This window comes from Sparus aurata, chromosome 10, assembly GCF_900880675.1.
Source record: "Sparus aurata chromosome 10, fSpaAur1.1, whole genome shotgun sequence".
NCBI lineage: Eukaryota > Metazoa > Chordata > Actinopteri > Spariformes > Sparidae > Sparus > Sparus aurata.
Genome location: NC_044196.1, coordinates 10,133,305 through 10,152,449, shown reverse-complemented (window position 1 = coordinate 10,152,449; position 19,145 = coordinate 10,133,305). Strand labels below are relative to the sequence as shown.

The following is a 19,145-nucleotide window of genomic DNA, read 5'->3' as shown; positions in this document are numbered from 1 at the left end:
AATAGCAAAAGTAAACAATATGATTAAAAAGGTAGGTAATAGAATTAGACGTATATACGTATAAACATGTTAAAACACATTATGTGAATTTTAAACAAGATGAAAACAGAGACAGAATGATCCACAGAGGTTGAGTCCGTCTGATTTTAAAACTCATATATTCGGACCAACATGATTCTGCAGCACCTCTTTAATCACAACAGAAATAGTGTAACAGTATAAACATCTGAATGTGTCATCGAGAGACTTGTGAGGAAGAAATGCATTGTGGGAACTGGCTATAAAGAAAACAAAACAACCACACCTGGATCTCATCAAAGGCTGCAGAACAGGGCCGCCCCATGACGTCACATTAAGATAAGAAAGTCATCCAGACCGATAGGAAGCGTTGGTGTGAAATCTAAAAAGGGCAAATTTCACAATAAAAGTCAGCAAACAATAGACATTTCCGAGTTCAGGATTTACAGAACTGGATATGTCTCCTAGAGGGTCACTGTCCCCCCACAGTGTTGCTTTTCAAATTCATTTACAGAATTTCAGAATACCATTATTTTCTTTATTTTTGTAGATATTTTATGGAAACAGAATCTGTTTCAGAAGTCAGTGGGCCACATGACATGGAAGCTATTGAGAAAAATGCATTCTGCATATTCATATTCATATAAAATGGAGGAAGCACTAAAGTACAATTAAAAAACGGTGTGTCTTAATTCTCCAGTTTAGTAATAAATTCTGCTGCTGGTTTGGAGTCAGTGGGCCACATCATGGAAGATCATGAAACATATCTTATAGGGGGAACACTGAGAGTGTCCCTGGACAATTGACAAGGACTTAGAATAAGAATTAGACAATCATGTAAAAGACCTGTTGGTTTAAGCCAATTGTGAATGCCAGCATGAGGAGCCAGTGTCACACACCGTCCAAACTGCACGCATTCTTAATGTCAATAGTTCAGCGGTGCATTCACGCGCAACTCGTACAACTCTACACTCTACCTGCTTCTTGAATGAATCTCTGATTACATAGACTATTTCTGTCATCACTTTCTTTTTCTTAACTTTTTTAATCACTTGGCGCTTCAATCATGAACACACCCAAGTCGGTTCTACTAGATATGATATCAAGATATTCTAATGTGTGTGAAACTGACCGAGATATTTTAACGATGTCAGCATTAAATTATTAAAAAGGCTGCAGAGTGAGAAGAAGGAATCGATGACAGAGGTGGTCTGTGTTGTTCAGTGAAGGAAAGTACGGGAAAAAAGGAGAACTGTCCAGTTTTTAATAACCTTCGTGACTGCTGAAGTAGTGATTACTTAGTTTACGACTATACTTGAATGCATCATGAAGTTCCTATTTGTGGACCGGAGAGCAGAGCTGCCGCTCACTCAGGGGAGCGCAGCGGGACGAGACGGATCATGTTTCTCATCCTGCAGTTTGCAATGATTTTCGGGATGATTCTCCGTGTTAATGGAGGATCTGTGAGGGGGGTTGTGGGAGATCCGGTTCAGTTACCTGTAAACTGTCCGATGAACGGGAGAGCCGAGCTGTACCGAGAGGACGGGACGGTGAACCCGCCGCGTGTGGCTGCGCGTCGGGACGGAGTTTGCACATCTGGTGATGGATTCACTGACCGGCTGGATCTAAACTCCTGCTTCAGCTTCACTCGCTCACTGTACACAGATGCCGGTCTGTATGAGATCAGATGCGGCAGCGGCAGCGGCAGAGAACACATTCAGCTGGATGTGGTTGTGGCTTCTGAATCATCAGTCAGTGAGGGAGAACCGGTGACGCTCAGGTGCTACTATAAGGCTGCAGGCGGACAGGTGGAGGCTCTGAGGTGGGAGAAGAACGGAGTCATGGTGCTGGAGGTGGATCTGTCCACCGGATAGATTACAAACGGAACCGGGTTTGAGGGAAAGAGACTTTCACCTGCTGGTGCCACAGAAGGAGACTTTTCACTGACGTGGGATCAGGCTCAGGTCCAGGATGAGGGCGATTACTTCTGCTCCGTACGCAGTAAAGACTTCAGGATGGGGTGGGGGAACCCTGCTGCTGCGAGGCTGAAGGTCATCAAGAAACACCTGGACCCGACGACCCCCCGCCCACCTCTGAATGTAAGTTTCACCGCTCACTCTGTGCGTAATTACGCACACGGCTCCATTATTTATTAACAGCGTCGTGAACTTGCTGTTCTAAAAACTGACCAGATGTCTCGTTCTCCTCATCCTCACTAGTTCATGTCAGCTGGAGTCAGTCGGGGTTTTATGAGGTCTTGAGTCATGCGAACAAGAGGCAGCAGCAGAGAAAAGAATTAAAACAACTCATTTATTCAAGAGCCACTTGTGCCAGTTAAATACCACAAATGTATGAAAACATTCCCTATGTATACATATTACCATGATAAGACACAATTATGAGATAAAAAGTCATAAACATGAGATTGAAGTTGACATTTTATCTTATTTTTATGATTTTTGTATTTGTACTTACGGTGACTCAGGAAAGAAGTAAAACAAAACCTCGACTGTGTTTGTATCCAGATTGGCAACCTGTCAACTCTACAGTAACATTTTATTATGACATCATCAGCCGCAGGGCAAAATGTTTTGTAGGTGTCAGGTAGAAGAACTGTTTTACTACCAGGGCGATTCACACCCTGCATCCAAACCTGACCTGCAGGGACGAACAAGGGAGATGATTTACCCGATCTGTCACCAGAGAAACCTGTCATCAGTCGAACTGCAGAACTTGCTTTAGGATTATCACATTTTTAAGTTTCCCTCTGTATCAGCGTGATTCAGTAACAGCTGTCGACACATCAAGGGGTACAATAGTAACAGGAAGAGCTCAAAGATAATTTGGCATCATTTTAGTGCTGCACATGTGCCGAAATCATCAACAAATGTGGGCAACAAACTGAATCCCTCCCAGTACTGCAGGATGTTTCATTACACGATCCCAACACATGTGTTCTGTCAGAGAGCTGCACCATGTTCAACATGCTCCATGTCAGTGTCATGGTGTCCCACCAGCTCTGAATGTGATGTTCTGTTTGTTTCCTCTCTGTGGCTGATCAGGGAACCACTGGAGAAAGGATGGAGACTTGGACCACTGTCATCATTACAGCAGCTGTGACGTCTGTGCTTTGGGCTCTTCTTTGCCTCTTTTGAGTTTGGTGGCTGAAGTTCCGCACACCAGATGTGTCACCTGGACCTGATGGTGGACGACAACCGAGAGAATATGAGATGGTACATCTGACCAATGGAAATTCTGCTGGGCCTCAAACCAACGGGGGTCCTCACGTCTAGAATTTGACTCAATAAATTAAAAAACAAATTCAATCAACAGCCAACACTTAAATCCATCAAGTACAGACTGTATTTTGATGCATGTTCAACAAATTAGACACTTCCCTCTGAAACAATATCCCAGTTTTCAAATTTGTCTCAGAAAACAGACCTCATCTATCTACGACTCCACAGACTATGTCAGCAAAGTTTTCCCCATCAGACTAAGGAACCATCGGGGAGGATGTTGTGTTGAGCATTGATGAAGATCAGTGGGGCAACATGGTTGATCGAGTCCCTTCTTCGGTACTCCACTGTTCACGATATCCATAACTGATGTGGCCAGGCCCCTGTAAACCTCGTACATGTGTAGACTATCTGACACATTCCAAAAAGATTATGATGTGATAATAACTCCAAGTCTGTCATTCTGGTATCCTAGCCCACAACTGTTTTGTCTCTTATTTCCTTGACGTTGTTTTAATGTATCTTGACATGTATCCTCTCCATTCACTCGACGCACTCAAACCCCCTTCCTGTTCCCTCACGCAAAGCACTCGTACCCCCTTCTCGTCCATTCGTACAAAGCTCTCTAACCTCCTTTCCCGTTCCCTCAGGCAAAGCGCTTGTACCCCCTTTTCCGCTCCCTCGCGCATAGAACTTGTACCCCGTTCCTGTCCATTCGCACAAAGCTCTCCAACCCCCTTTTCCGTCCGTTCACACAATGCCCTCGAACCTCCTTCCCGTTCCCTCACACAAAGCGCTCGTACCCCCTCCCGTTCCCTGGCGCAAATCACTCATACCCTCTTTTCCGTACATTCGCGCAACGTCCTTGCACCCCCTTTTCCGCCTGTTTGCGCAATGCCCTCGAACCGTCGGGCATCCGTTGACATCGTAAAAATAACCAGCTCCATCGACTGCGTCCATACGATCCTTCAAATCAGATCATCCACCATCCAAATATAATCCTCCAGGCATTCTTCGACCTCCTGCAATGCTAGGAATTCACCTCCACAGCATCCAGTCTCGATCCCTCTCAACACGCTACCCTCTCGGACACTCCATCCACTCCCAAGACATCCTCCGATTGAGCCCCAAACTGAACAAGATTGACCGGTTCGGCCTCTCTCATCCCATATACCTCTTCCGACTGAACTTGTACCTGGAAGAGAACACCACCTGTTTCATGCTGTTCATGGTGTTTAACTGCAGGATGGCTGATTTTACAATCCACCGGCCTTCAGTAGTGAAAGCTGAGAGGAGGAATGCTTTTGTAACAATTAGCCTGTGAATACAAATAGCTGCAGGCGTGTGTCTGCGATTATTTACACATGTTATATTGTGTCTGGGATCACTAATGACAGGGTTAACTTAAGGCGAGTCAGCAAGGGTGAATCTTGACACCATAACTCTGAAACGATAACACATAAAAACTTGAACCTGAACTTGAAGTTAAGCCCAAAAACAACAAAAGTTGTTGTCAGCAGTGTTCACCTGCTGAAGCAAACAGGTGTGTCTGTACGCAGTGTATATGTGACACACAATATACTTGACATTTCGATTTCCAGCAGGAGATTGAGAGACTTTACTGCTCCTTCTCCTTATTGTCTTGGTGCATAATTCATCTGGAAAACATGTTTTTCTTTTTGTCTTCTTATAGCATCAATGTCAATGGAATGCTGCACTGCAACATCTATGAATGAATGAATATTACTGTCACATTTCCTTCTAGCTGGGAAACACCTTTTATCAGCTGTATGAATCAGACCGAGAAAACACCCAGTGCTGGCATCAGCTATGTGACTGTCATGTAATCATGAGGCCTGTTTGTAGAAGCAGAGTGGCTGTGTGCATGCTGTCCCACCCACATGTAGCAGTGAGTGTCTTTGATTTAAAAAAAGGACACATTCTTTTCAGTGTTCTCCATATTTCCCTGACATTGTGTTTTGAGACCAAAGGTTGGTCTTCCAGTGTTGATGCTCAATAAAAAAATCCATTGAAAGAAAATGAACAAACTGTGTCATTCTGTAATAAACCAGGAACTACAGTTATGACGCTTTGAGGTATCTCAACTGGAGAAATCCTCTGATACTGCAGGACTCCCCTTGTTTGGTATATTCAGTCTGACCAACAGATGTTAACAGATGTTTGGAGGTTATTCGCTGCAGAAGCTTTCATTATTATTAAAAAGCTCTTATTATTTTCACTTATCACATCTTTTCTAATACATGAACCGGCTACATTTGGTTGCATTCCTTCTAATATTTTGCATTACAGACACAAAGTTGAATCTGTAGTCATGATAAATCTCCATCAGAGAGAAGCTGCACATGTTAGTAATTCAGGAGGTGAAATACTGTGAAATGCTGCTTGTGATGGTTCTTCAAAGCTGTAATGAGCCACAGAACAATGAGTACCATATGTTCACTGGCTGCTGCATGTGGTTGCCATTTGTTTCCAGAGTCCAGATGTGTGTGAAGCATCCAGTTAATTCTCTCAGAATCAGCTTTATTGTCCAAATACGTGAACACACAAGAGGAATCTCTCATTTCAGGTGATAACTGTGTGTGGAGGCTCATGAGTCTGCATCAGGGAACGTGTCTTTACAACACTGCAGGTGTTTGTTTCTGTTAGTTCACCACTTGTAGAGTTCAGCTCAGTGATCATCCCACACAGACACAAGCTGCTGGAAGAGAACACCACCTGTTTCATGCTGTTCATGGTGTCGTTTAACTGCAGGATGGTGCTGATTTTACAATCCAGCGTCCTTCAGTAGTGAAAGCTGAGAGGAGGAAGGCTTCAGTAACAATTAGCCTGTGAATACAAATAGCTGCAGGCGTGTGTCTGCCATTATTTACACATGTAGCATTGTGTCTGGTCTCACTAGTGAATCTTTGGATAATTGAATATGACTGTCAACATTCCTGCTGGCTGGAAAAACCTGATATCTTCTGTATGAATCAGACTGAGGAAACACTTAGTGCTGTTATCTGCTTTTGTGTGTTTTGTTTTTTAAATGGAGATGATTTCAAAGGTGCACTCAGGTGATGTCCGCTAAGTGAATCAAATAAGGAGCCCTTTTTTAAAGGGCACTATGTAGCTTTGGAGAAGAAGGTGAGACTTGTCATGTGACATATGTGGAGATCTACTGAGCTGAGTGGAGGGAAAGTTACCCAGCCTGCTTTAGTCAGAGTGAGTTGAACTGTTTATGACATGTGACGTGTTAAAAACAACATGGGTCAGACTAACACTGTCTCCTGTAACACAAGAAGACAAGAGACAACAGCACATGTGAAGAACTGGGTCCCTGCTGAAAGTTTCACTCATGTACAGATCACAAACACACAGACTGACTGCAGACACGAACATCAACTCTTTCACATCGACTTCAGTAAAGTTTAACCAGAATTTTACACTCAACAAAAATATTAAACACAAATATATATAAAGAGGTGATATTTTTATAAAAGTTACAAATGAGGAAAACATCCTCATATACAAATGTAAGTTCTGTATGTTAGTCAACTAGACTTAGTTAAAGGTGTTTTACCTCTCATTCAGAGTCCTCAGGTGACATGTCCAGTTCCAACGAGTCGTCACAGACCCGGGATCCAAACACCGGAACAGTCCGAGAAGAGTCCAGTCAGTACCACAGCTCAGCTCTCTTGTTCTTGTTCTTGTTCTGGCAGTTTGCAGTCGTATTAAAGTGAAAAGTGTTTCCTAGAATGACAAAGACAGCTGAAATATTTCAGATCAGGCTGAACAGAGAGAAGAGAAGGAGAGAAGTCGTTTCTGTCCTCTGAGGAAGAAGCAGCAGCTCTGATCACTGACTGAATGACTGAGCTCCGTCTGTGTGAGCTGTATAAATGAGACTGGTGAGGGGCGGGGCTTCCTGGGTTCCTCTGCAGTAACTGGGCGCTCACACCAAAAGCGACTTGAGCGACCGAGGCGACCAACTGCCATTCATTTTCAATGTAAGCTGGCGACGAGGAGCGACCGGAGCGACCAGTAAGACTGGCAGCTCGCTGCTACATGTGGTGGATACACACAGATGAATAGAGTGCACAGCTAAAAAGTCACACAGTTTCTGTGTCTCTCTGTCTCATTGCTGGTGTTTGTGTTCTTCAAGACGACAGACGTGTTCGGGTCTCTCCTGTCCTTGTAGGACTGACCCGGGATCAGCACTGACTCTGTTTACTTTCCTCAGTAAAACCTCTTCACTGAGATGTATACCTACTAATAGACATGATGTTCCTGGTAGAATGTCCCTCCCACAGCTGACTGAAGTGTCCTGTCACTGTGGAAGCAGTGATGAGTTCACTGTCTGTTATTTCCCTCTCTGATAAACACTGTAGTGTCCAACAAACAGCAGGATTTGATGTGTTTGACTTTCTTGTCAAATCCATTCTGCTTTATAAGATTCCAGATCAGATGTTCAGGTTCAGATCACACGGTCATGTTGTCCTCGACATATATTTACATCACTTTATTGCACTTCCACGTCAACGACGGACTTCCTGCTTTACTCTGATCAACTCTTCTATTTGTAAAATACAGTTTATATTCTCTCCTCTCCATCGTCCTCCTTCATATATAGATATGTGTCTGAATCATCAGAGTTAAATCAGCAGTCAGGATCTGAACCAGTCATTACCTCCTCACCACAGTCACAGTGTGGCTCAGTTCCTCATTTTGCTCCCACACGACTGAAGACTCATAAACTACATTTAAAGATAAATACAACCTCAGATCAGTCTTGTTTCCACCAGGAGAAAAGTGGAGTGTTTCCCATCATGCACTGTGTTCTGTGGAGAGAAGAGAAACATCTGCAGCTTCTTTATGATTTAACTCTGATGCTTCACACACAGATAGATATATATGAGAGGAAGATGGAGAGGAGACAATATAACAGTCAGGTAGTGAAACCAGTGTGAATCTGTGTGTTTTGAGCTGTTGCACGTAAATGCAAAGTGTGAAAATGTAAAGGACACAACAGCTGAGTGTTTCCTCAGTGATCACTGAGACTAACAGATACAAACATCAATTGTTGTGGCTGACGTGACGTTTTAGTTTGAACTCTGTAAAAACGTGCCCGGGAAGTAGTCTACAATTCTACATCAAAATACAAACCCTTTTTATTTTCACATAACTAACATTCATATCTACTATTGGGATTTCTACTGTGATGATGAAAGGAGTTTTGGCAAGACTGAAACCTGCTGGCAGTTTAACCATAGCTGTGTGTTACATGTTGAATCAGTAACTCGTTCTTCCTGAATAGCGAGAACGCCTATTATCTAGTCACTTCCATTCACTTCACAGCCAAACTGCTGTGACTACGTCACTGTGTTCTGGTGTAAAGTTTCCTGCACAGCTTCAGAGTGAAGTCACAGTTTGTCTCCTCTCCATCTTCCTCTCATATATATCTATCTGTGTGTGAAGCATCAGAGTTAAATCATGAAGAAGCTGCAGATGTTTCTCTTCTCTCCACAGAACACAGTGCATGATGGGAAACACTCCACTTTTCTCCTGATGGAAACAAGTTTGATCTGAAGTTTTATTTCTCTTTAAATGTATCCGACAGTGATGAGCCGACAAAAGGGGAAGAGTCGCAGGAAGAGGCGACAAACTGATTCTTTTTTTTTTTTTTTTTTTTACAAAGAAACAAACTTCTGAATGTTGTAATGTTGAATTAACAAGAAAGCATCAATGACTCATGTGTGTTGTCGTCTGCTTCAGGAGAAAGTCACCAGACATCAAGGAAACACTCAGTTTGTCCACTTGTTGCATTAAGAGACTGTCTTCACGTTTAAACTCAGCCTGTCCGCTTCTGTGTTTGAAGAGTTTTTTACCTCCCAGCAGCTGATTAACTCACTCAGCTGTTTTTAAGTAGCCTATAAAAGAACAAAACATACTGTAACGTTTCACAAAAGTGTCCGAGACGAGGAATAACTCTGAAGTAGACGCTTTATTTAGCCTGACGAACACGAAACACACGGTCACGTTCTCGGCAACACACAACTGACTCACATACCCTGCCCCCACCACCACCATTTCCCTCAAAACGATGCAGGAGATTACACAGCAGCACACGGACAGTGAGACAGAGGGTGGCTGGCTCTGTCGGTGGGAGGATTTTTGAATTACAGCAATCTACATATTTTAATCAGCTTGCTAAACATCCTTTCAGTTGAAGGCAGTGAGAGACTCTTAATGCTTCATGTTCAGACAGTGCGCCAACAATTTAATCCCTCGTCTTTAAAGGCAGGTGAGCCTTCTACAATAAAACCGTATTATTCAAACTGTTGGACACTTATCACTGTATTCTGCCTACAACTGGACTAATGATGAACTTACCGACGATGAAGGCTCTGACACATCAAGTTAATGACGGATGGAAGTACTGAGTGGTTGGAACTGGACCTTCCTGAAGACTCTTGGCTGAGAGGTAAAACATATTGAATTATAGTTGACTGAGCGGCAATTAGTCAATGAGGATGTTTTTCCTCATTTATATCTTTAATATAGATATCGCCTCTTTATATATATTTGTATGTAATACTTTTGTTGGGTGTAAAATTCAGGTTAAACTTTACTGAAGTCGATGTGAAAGAGTCGCTGATCGTGACTGCAGTCGGTCGGAGCTGAGCTGCACTTCCTCACCACACAGTCAGTCAGTGTGGTGAGTTCACCATTTTGCTCTCACAGACACTACTGCGACTGAAAACTCACAAACTCATGTATGTGTTTATTTAATGTAACTCAGTGGAAACAAACCAGGATTTCAACGATGATTAACTGAAAGTTATTTTGTCTATTCAGTCGTTTAAAAAGCATCAGTTACTTTAATAATGTAAAACATACAGACAGTTTACTGCTGACAAAAAGCCTCCAGAACATCCTGATGGATCTTTTGTACATGAAGGTGAAATAAGACTCTGACTGAGAGCTTCACAGCTTTGACTGCTGTCACATCAAACACTGAACTCTTTCACTGAAGGGTTCTAGAAACGTGTTGTTTGTGTTCCTGATGACTCTGAGGTGTGTGTGTGTGTGCGCGCGTGCACTGTATTTATCCTGAGCCTGTGTGACAACACAACATCATGATCACAAATACTGCATTAACCAACAATAGTTAATAATTGTGTTAGGTGTGCGTCTGCTATGTGTTCTGTTGTGTCTCTCTCTCTCTGTGTTTCTTCCTCTCTACCTGAACACACCGGTGTAGTTTACCTAGTGCTCTGGAGTCGGGGAGGGGGTGTAAGAACAGAGAGTGCACATTCAGTGTGTGGAGGGGCGGGGCTTGTCTCCTGATGTCCTCAGACAGTAGGCAGAGCGGAGAGACTTTGGCAGGTCAAAACTCTCAAAGTTTTATCAAAAGGCTTTACGCTCTTAGAAATGATGTTATGTTCACAACTTTTCTCCACACAAGTAATTGCTTTGGAACAATGGTCATATTACTATTAACAACAAAAGTGTATATAAAGAGAGCTGGACTGAGAGGGACATAATATTTGTGACGGCCTTGTTTGACAATAATGGAAATCTTTACAGCTATGAAAACTTCCTGAAAGCTAAATCATTTCCAGTCAGATACAGAGAGTTTGTTTCGGTTGTAAAGGCTGTCCCCACTGGTATGATTGAGTTAATAAAATGTCTCTTAAGTTACCAAATGTTAATGTTCAGACACCTTCTCTAAAGGTTGACGGGCTTGACATAATGGATAGAGAATATACAAACATCCAAGCAAAGTATTTCAGAGACATAAGTTTTCCCCCAGAGGAAAGTTTTTTTGGGGGGATTCACAGTTGGTTGATATAAACTGGCTGGAGGCATGGTTGTGTCCCTCTCAATTCTGTATTTCCAATAAGATTAGAGAAGTTCATTAAAAATTTTACATAATATTTTGCCCTGTAACAAATCAATTTCTAGGTTTGCTGAAGTGGATGAAATGTGCACGTTTTGTGGAGATGAGTCAGAGACAATGTTGCATTTGTTTTGTATTTGCCGATTGTCATCTATATTGGAGGGAACAGTACGTAACAATTAGACCCAAAGATATTATTTCAAAATTCGAATAATGACAAATCAATTTGCTCCACAGTAAACCTCATGATTTCAAGAGGTAAATTCCACATCCACAAGAGTACATTTTCCAAGTCCCTCCCAAACTTTAATGTCTTCACAAATGAGTTTTCTTTTTATATAGATACCTTGAAACTGATGCCAAAGATAAAAAGTGAGCGCACACTATTATACTTGAAGTCATTTTCACTCACCCTAAAATAAGAAGTGCTTTATATATATTTTATTTATTTTATTTAGATTACATATATTATTTTTACATAGAGATATACATTTTGTTTTCTTCTTTATCACTCAATGCCTGTTGTTATCTTCACTCTGATTTTCTGTACTTTTGCAAATAATGACTTTCATTGAAAAAAAAAAGAAAGAAAAGAGTCTTCAGTGGGTTCAGACCGCCAGGATTACCTGAACATACAGAACAGGAGAGTTTGATGGTGATCACCCGCCCTGTTTAGTTGAGCATTGTCTGAAGTCTAAGTGAAAAATGCAAACAGACCTGTTGGCAGGTTAGGAGCACTCTTTCAGTGATGTGAATGCCATTCATAACACCAAAGTACTGACTAGGTTGCTGCTTTTGTCAGATCAGATAAGACCTATGTTATTACGTACCTAGCATGGCAAGCTATTTTAATATCTAATAGCTAGACTGGATGTGTATTGCAGATATCTGTAGTACAATTCTTCCTAGTCAAAAAGAAAATTTCAGATATCCACAACGTCATTCGTGATATCACTTTTGCCATTCTTCAGTATTGGTCTTTTCAATTTCAGCGATCCACAACAACATTATGGATATCTGCAATATAATTATTACAAGGAAAAAAATTGACTTACAGATATCTGCAATACATATCCACTCCATCTATTAAATGTTAAACGGCCACTTTTTAGATATCTTAAATTTAGTTTCTGTTTGTACGGTAATCCCCCGTACTCTCTCTGTCTGATGACATCAGGAGCCAAGACCCGCCCCCTACTTCATACCACTACGTGTTCTTCAGACAGAGGAATCAGAGTCCATGAAGTTTACAGTCATAACACCTACATTATATTATGGCAACACTGTAGAGGGACCCAGCTTGCAATAGAGAATAAACACTCGCAACCTTCAAAAACCAAGTTTATATTCTGAAGTCTGACAGAGAGATCTCCTCTAACCTGGTTCACTCTGTCTGATCTTCAGGACTTCTTCCACCTTGGCTGAACACTTCAGCAGCTGTTCTGAGAACTGTTGTTAGTAGAAGTCAGATGGATCAGTCAGCTGTGTGAAGGACGTTCTACCAGAAACATCATTTCTACTTGTAGAAATCTTGTGACAGAAGATTTTATTAATGAAACTAAACAGAGTCAGTGTTGATGTTTCCCTCCACCTTCATCTACACAGATGTTTGGACTTTGTGTGTTTCAGCTTTCTTCTTCTTCAGGATGTTTCAACTGGACTCGTTCACTTTTTACTATCAAATCAATAAGTCATCAAATATGTTACTGAGACCTGACAGCAACAACAGGAGCCTGTTTGTGTTTATTAGCAGTTGTTGTCTCATGACTTTATATGGAGACTCTGTTTATATGTGTTTGTGATGTATCAGTGTTAAACACTGACAACATGTCACCATGTTCCAGATACACAACTTCCATGTGTGTGTAGGAGCAGCACTGGTTCTGCAGACATGTTGTTGTCTGCAGCTGAATCCACATGTTGTCATGTTTCCTGCTGATGGTGGACACTTTAACCACTGGCGCCATCTTGTGTCAGAAGAACAACACAGCAGCTTAGCATTAGCATCCAGACTGTGTCCAGTCAGGAAGTCCTTGTGTGTGATGATGAGGATGATGAAGACAGAGGAGTGTTTAGAAGACTAAAGACAGACTGTAGATGTTGGTTGAGGTACATGTGAGGACTGAACTGTGATCACATGACTCTTCACCTCTGTCTCCTCTCACAGGGAGAAGATGATCTGCAGGATCCTGCTGCTCATCAGCCTCAACTGTGTCTGTGGTCAGTTTACAGCTTCACTTTCTGACACTGTGATTCAATGAAGCAGTTAAAGTGGCCCACATGTGAGCAAACAGCTGATGTTGATGAGCCTCTGCAGCTCTGAGACGTCACTAAACTGTCCACACAAACATGGAGATGGAGTTTAAAGGCTGCCATGTTAAAGCTGTCAGTGTGTCTGCTCCTCACTTTCCCTCTCTGTCTCCTCAACAGGAACATTTGTAGTGAATGTGACACAGACCTCCTATCAGGCAGAGGAGAACCACAACATCACACTGGAATGGACGTTCACAACCACAGCTGACACTTCCATGGACTTCATTTTTATCTTCTGTCAGATGAAAACTGATCACAAAGTCTCAGTCCTGTTTCATCTACGTGGAGGTGTTGAGGTCCCAGAGTTTCAAGATCAACAGTTTGTAGGACGAGTCCAGTGGGACAAAGACGTCCTCAGAGACGGACGACTCAGACTTCATGTGTCCAGACTCAGGACTGAGGACTCAGGACAGTACCTGTGTGATGTGAGGACAAACTATGATGTGAACTATAGTGAATGTCGGCTCAACGTCTCTGGTAAGTTGGTTGACTAGAAGTCAGTAGAACTTTATGAACAGGTTCATTTCAGCAGCTTTTTCAGCTGTTCTGTTGTTTGGTCTCTTTACAGCAGCGAGGGATCGCCCCGAACCTGAGAGACCAAACACAGCAAGTCGAGGAAGGATGAGCATCTACTGTGGAATGATGACAGCAGTGGTCGTTGTTTTTTTTGTTTTTTTTCCTTTTTAAAGGTACCATAATTATACTGTTTTTCATAAATTTCACACAGCTGTCAGAGGTCCAACAACTCTGTATTTGATATGTATTGCCCCAAACACATCCGTGGTCCTGCATTCCAGCTGTCTAAAAGTCGCTCTGCTGAGCTCTGTTGACAGCAGTCTGTTTCTGTGCCTGCACCTGAGCAGGTGCTAATGAGGTCCGTCTGTCAACGCCTACTTGGGGAGCCTTGCCTGCTACGTCACTCTCAGGGAGAGGAAGCCCCTTATGCTAACGGTAGCATGCACAAATTTTTACAGTGGATGTAACACTGTGGCCCGCGGAGATTTTTTCGTTCAACCGAACCAGTTTGACCCAGAGTCAGACTCAGAGGAAGAGGCTCCAGAAGAAGTACATACACCATGGCTGCAGCAGGACGTTTCAGAATGGTTATTTTGGCTGAATAATATTAGTTTGTTCTATGTGTTGTTACAGTTACTACCGTGTAGTAAGCAAAAGCTGTATTTGTCTCCAACATAGTTTCCAAACTCTCGGACACTGTTCGCATCGTGTCTGTCTCCAGTCTGCACGTTTCCAGACTTTTTACTGTGACAACCAAGCTCCATTGTAATATTAGTAACGTCAAAATCGCTTTAAACGCCATTGCATAGCGGACCGAAGTGGAGCTAAGTAGTTAGCCAGTTTCCAGCTGACTTCACCATACTCATAGGCAACTGTAAATACTATCAAACTGAGTCAACACTTATCGCTGGCTTGGGTGCAGTTGCTGGGTCCGGTATGGTTGGGACTGATCCTTTAATGAGGGTCAGTGTCGAGGCAAAGCCAGCTTTGTACTTTGTACTGACACCCTGTTACTGAAGCAGTCCGATGTGAAGTGGTTAGCACACACATACAAGCTAACATGTACCACAGCCGGCACGTTGTCGTTAAAAATGAAACACGACCGCTGTCTCTTCTGTTGTTCTGTAGCTGGGATTATTACAACCAACAACAGAGCAATTGCGTGTCTAGCTCTGAGCGACAACGCTGCAAAACACTGCTGTCTCACCACTGGACACAACGAACTTCACCTCAGGGATGAACTCCCCCCTCTCTGATATCTCCTATCACCGTGCAGAGGAGGCCGGCCTATGACAATGACTCCTTTCATTATGTAACGAAAGGAGCAAAATCTGAACAGCCTGTAGGAGCGCCGTGTTACCAGTGGGTGGGCTGCAGAGACCATGCAGGAATTACTTGTTTTCCTCATTCTGGGAGATGGCAGGCTCAGAGAGGACTAGTGATGGAACGGCAGTTCTTTTTACTGTACTGAATCTCTAGAATCCGTTCATTAAAATGATTCGTTCAAAAGATTCGTTCACTGAATCGTTCAGTGCTCTCCAACTCCCTGAACTGATAAGCAGCCAAACGATCCATCATTCAGTTCATTAATCAGCCCTGAGGTTCACGTTCACTTACTGAGGGATGGTGCGTTCACTGACTATAGTACACAATCATTTGCTGGAGATGCAGCACTGCTTTGAGTGGTATACATGCACTAAAATTATGAAACAGTGAAAGTGTCCTCTGTGCACAGTAAAATCACTTAACATGATGCTACACGGATGCTAGCAACACAGCGCTAGTTTTAGCAGTAGGTTACTGGACGTGAATCAACTCCTCTGCCCTGACTGAGTGACTGACACACAGCGCCACTTTCAGCACAGTACTGAACGAGATTCGCGTACTGGCAGACGCCAGTACGTCGTTCGCGAACGAGCTGCGGAGAACGTGAATTACGTTACCTGCTGAGAATCACGTTCGCAAACGTTAGTGAGTTTAACTGTGCAGTAAAATCAATTAACTCCTCTGCCCTGAGTGAGTGACACAGTGCCACTTTCAGCACAGTACGTGAATGAGAATCACCTCATCAGCGACAGTTCTCTGTATGCAGTAAGGTTCACGAATCATGAACGAATCAGCACAAACGTGAATCAAGTCCTCACAGTTCTCTGTGTGAGTCGCGGCAGTTCCACTCCCGGCCTGCATGCTCGCTGCTGAGCTCAACTGAACTGAGAAAGGAACGAATCAGTTCAGGAAGTGATTCCATTCACTTTGTTCACTGAAAAGATTCGTTCTTTTGAACGACACGTTCGCGAACGACACAACACTAGAGAGGACCAGCTTATATGTGTAGAGAGCAGAGAAAATGTGTTTTTTATGATATGTTCACTGTCAGTCTGATAAACAGCTTCTTTGCTCAGACTCTGGAGGAGGATCTGAGGAAATAGTTTGATGAACAAAACTTAATGAAACAGTTTTATACGATGGACAGATCTGAACACAGCAACAGACTTTGAGACAATCAAGGAACCAGGGAGGAGAAGAGAAAGTTTCAGGATGGGATTCATGATAATAAAGCTTTGTTTTAAGACTGCAACTGGCTAAAATCCCATCGCAGGAAAAGGAAATGGACAAATGGGGCTCAGGCTGGTTAAACAACATTACATCTGAGACGATTGTAGTCCTACAGAGATCTCCACCACAACATCCTGGATCGGGTGTTGCACTGGGGACCGAGTCGGATGGAGAGTTGTGTTGTCTTGTTTTTTTGGTGTTTATTTGTTGTTCTCCACCTTCATGTTGTCGAATCAGGTTGTTGTCAGTAACTTCACGCAGTGAGCTGCAAACACAGAACTGTTCGTGGTGATTCCACCATTTTCGACAATCTGCGCCTCAGAAGAAGTAGAAGAGTCAAATTCAAAATGTAGAAAAGTCATTTATTTTCAGTTGAATAGTGCCTGAAAAGTTATTGATGTTAAATAATAATAATGATACTTCCACCTCTGATCTGCTGTCACTGACAGTATATTCTAAACTGACAGCAGTTGATGTATTTTATAATAATATTTAAGTTAAACAATATACGTGACAGTTACTGTTTCCCAGAATATAAACCAGACAGCACAGAAACATATTGTACACTGTAACACTTTAAAGACTGTGGGATAATAATTTAATCAGGTGATAATGAATCCATAGAAATCTGTGAATCACTTTCCTTCATGATTAACTGAACAACAACTCATCAGTTACTTTATCATCAGTTCCTCTTTTTGTCCATGTTGGGCAACTTACTTTCTAAATGTAATGTATTATATATTACTAGTTACTTTCATATTAAAGTTATATATTATGTTACAATATTACTGTCTGCGTAGAGTAATACATTACACAACTTTTTAATTACGCCTGCCCTGATGTGGACGGTCTGTGCACTCCAGACAGTATCTGAGATGTCCAACTTTGTTTTCTATTTGTATTAAAACTACACATGTAACATAGCAGACAACTGCTGTAAACAGAATATGTGAACATCAAATGAATAAATGACACCTACGGAAGTTATAAATACCGGAAGTCAGTTACACTTGCAGCAAAACTTGAATAATAGATAAGTAGAATTTAAATCCATGAAACAAAATGTAATGCTTTCACTTGTTGTTCAACCTTCTATTGAAGCCCTGAGGGGTAAATTAGGATGGTATGCTGTTTTCTTTCTCCTGTGTTTATGTCTTGAGAACTGGTGGAAAAATAATCTTGACCAATAAACTTTCAAAGTTTTCTTTTGTTTTCTGTTGGTTTGCACAGAGACATGAATACATGAACACTTTAATGGTGCACTTCAGCCTCCTGTGGTCAAAATGACTGTTACAGATACAAACACTTTGGAGAAACAACAATTAATAACAGCACAACAAGTTTTTCATCAGTTTTAAAGTCATAAATGCAGGAGGGGAAACCGTTAAAATCAGACTGAGAAGATAGATCACCAGATAAATAAGATTCACATAATAAATACATAAGGAGCTTAGTTTCATGTTAGGCTTGTTATAAAATGCAGTGCCTTCATATAAGCACACAAGAATATAATTTAATACAACAACGTAGCAGATGGTAATACATCCAGGCTCTCCATGTTCCCTGTAGTGGGTCAGAACAAATGCAGAATTACATAAAATCTCCAACAGATTCAACTAAAGTTAAGACAGCTGAGTTACTTATGCATTACTTTATTGTGTGTGTCATTAATTACAGTAAATTATGACATTTATGGTTGCTGATACAGAGAACTGGTCACCTTACAAGGGTTGAGTTTGGCTTATTTACATCTTAAAACTGGTGTGATATCAGGCCTCAGACTGGACCTGTAATACTAAATACAGCCACTAGATGTCTCACAACACTCAGCCTCTCCCAAGAGGAACAGGATGAGGCCATGAATGAGAGTGTAGCAACATTTTGTACTCTTCTGTGTGTCATTCTTCTGATATTAGAAGCTGATTTACACTGAGGACACATTAAAGACACAAAGGAGATGAGTTATTTTTTAATTGCGTCAGATTCTTGTAAAAGATAATCTGATGAATAAAAACAGCTATAATATCAATATCAGGCCACATTAATGACCAGTGACATCACAGTGGTGACGACTGCAGGTTTATAAACCAACATTTTACTGCTGCGGGTCCAAACATCACTGATGTTAACGTCCCTAAAGCACGACTCAACAGACAGACAGGTCCAGTTAAAGTCCAGTGAAATGTGAACAAAGGCCACAACTAAACACAATCACAACTAAACTAAATCAAGTTGTGTTCCTGACAGTTACCAGACATCCAGGAGGGACAGAAAGTCATCTTCAAACCAACCAGTTCAACAGAGTTCAAGGTGAGAATACTCCCTCAGTGAGGAGGAGGACAGATCAACAGAGAGAGACTGAAAGTAAAACTGACAAACACTATTCAGAACATAAACCATAAACCTCTGTCATATATCAGTGTTATCAGGCTGCATGGTAATACACGCCTGTTTAGCAAAACAAATTCCGCTTCATGTTCACTCATCTGGCCTGAACATGACTCACTGTTAACTCAGTGAAAAAGATCCTGCACACCACAATGACCAAGAACATTATTTTAATGTTTCACTCACTTTAAATGAACACAGACTGACAGGTT

The 19,145-nt window shown here is 41.9% G+C and overlaps 1 long non-coding RNA gene across 1 annotated transcript; it reads right to left on the bottom strand.

Annotated features, from left to right (window-relative positions):
- Positions 1–2,314: 2,314 nt before the first annotated feature.
- On the bottom strand, positions 2,315–7,104 carry LOC115589022 (uncharacterized). The gene is made up of 2 exons (XR_003985470.1): positions 6,841–7,104; positions 2,315–3,216 (listed from the first exon to the last, which is right to left on the bottom strand). It is a non-coding gene; the product is annotated as an uncharacterized LOC115589022 (long non-coding RNA).
- Positions 7,105–19,145: the final 12,041 nt, after the last annotated feature.